We start from the raw sequence: 1313 nt of genomic DNA on the forward strand, positions 1-1313 counted from the left end.
GGTTCCGGGCCTGGTCCTCTCGGCGACACGGTGGGACCCATCGTGCCTGCTTTATAAATCCGTGCGCCAGCAGACGCCAGGCGGTGGGCACTGGGGACACGATGGCCGTCACAGCTGGTGGGACTATTCGGTCTAGCTCACGGTCCCCGTGCTCTGCGAAGCCGGATTCTTCCTGGAAAGCAGAAGCCGTTAGATGCGGTTGGACACTTACCTGGTCTCGGTCATGAGCTCGTCTGGCTGCGCGTCGCCCGCCGGGCCGTGCGCTGTGTGCGGAGATAGTGGCCGTGGAAATGGGAGGACGTTGCTACTCTGGATGATGGCAGGCAAGACTAACTGTCGCCCTCAGCAGCTGGGCTGTCCTGGGGGCCCCATGGGACATGCCAACGGTGCATCTTCCCAGAGCATTGCTGGAAGCGTCCCCATCCTTTTAGGGGGGTTCAGATCTGCTGAGGGTCATGGGTGTTGTTCCTCCTATTGTTCAAGAAGACGCCAGACACTGACCTTCAGGCTGACAAGAGTCTGGCTGAGGTTGTCCCTCAGGGAAGACACAGGCAAGGTCGAAAGCTTCGAATGTAAAGGGTTAAGCGTGACATGATGATGTCCCTGTGCCCTCTCCTTGGGTTTAACACAAATATCCATGTAAGCCTTGGGGGAAACCAATGGGGGACATCCTGGAGGAGGACAGCCCAGAGGTGGGGAGAGGAGCTGTAGCCGTGGCCTCCGAGACCCGGGCCTAGACCCACCAGTGCCCTCTGTGGACCGCCTCCCGGGACAGTCCTGCCAGGTCTTGGTGGCTCAGAGCCAGAGAGGGTTCTCCAGCTCCTGGGGGGACAATGAGAGTCGGGGGGCGGGAGGCAGAGGCTCGTGTGTGGCGGAAAGGCCTGACCGATGGCGTCTGTGTCTCTGGGCCTCGCCCAAGGTGGGCAATGTGCTGGGGCAGCAACATGCTCAGCATGCCGCCGCCGCCACTGTCAGGGGACCCTGGTCCTAGTCCCCTCGGAGGAAGGGACCCCGGCCCGGCTCGTCTCCACTGTGGCCTCGGCCTCCTCGTCTGAACATCGCTGTCCAGCTCCGGGATGCGGGGCTCCCACCTACCGCAAGGCCAGCCTGTCTCGGAGGTGCGGTGGGGTGCCGGGTGGGGGGCAGTGGCAGCGAGGAAACAGGCACGTCCCGAACCTTCGTGGGGACTGGGTGCCAGGCTGGCCTCGGGAGACGGCAGCCTCCTCAGCGGGGCACTGAAGGCACGTCGGACTGAGGCACCGAGCCGGAGCCGTCCTTGCCGGCTCGCTGGCCATCCCAGCCAGTTAGGGTAC

This window comes from Mustela erminea, chromosome 21 (genome assembly GCF_009829155.1).
Source record: "Mustela erminea isolate mMusErm1 chromosome 21, mMusErm1.Pri, whole genome shotgun sequence".
NCBI lineage: Eukaryota > Metazoa > Chordata > Mammalia > Carnivora > Mustelidae > Mustela > Mustela erminea.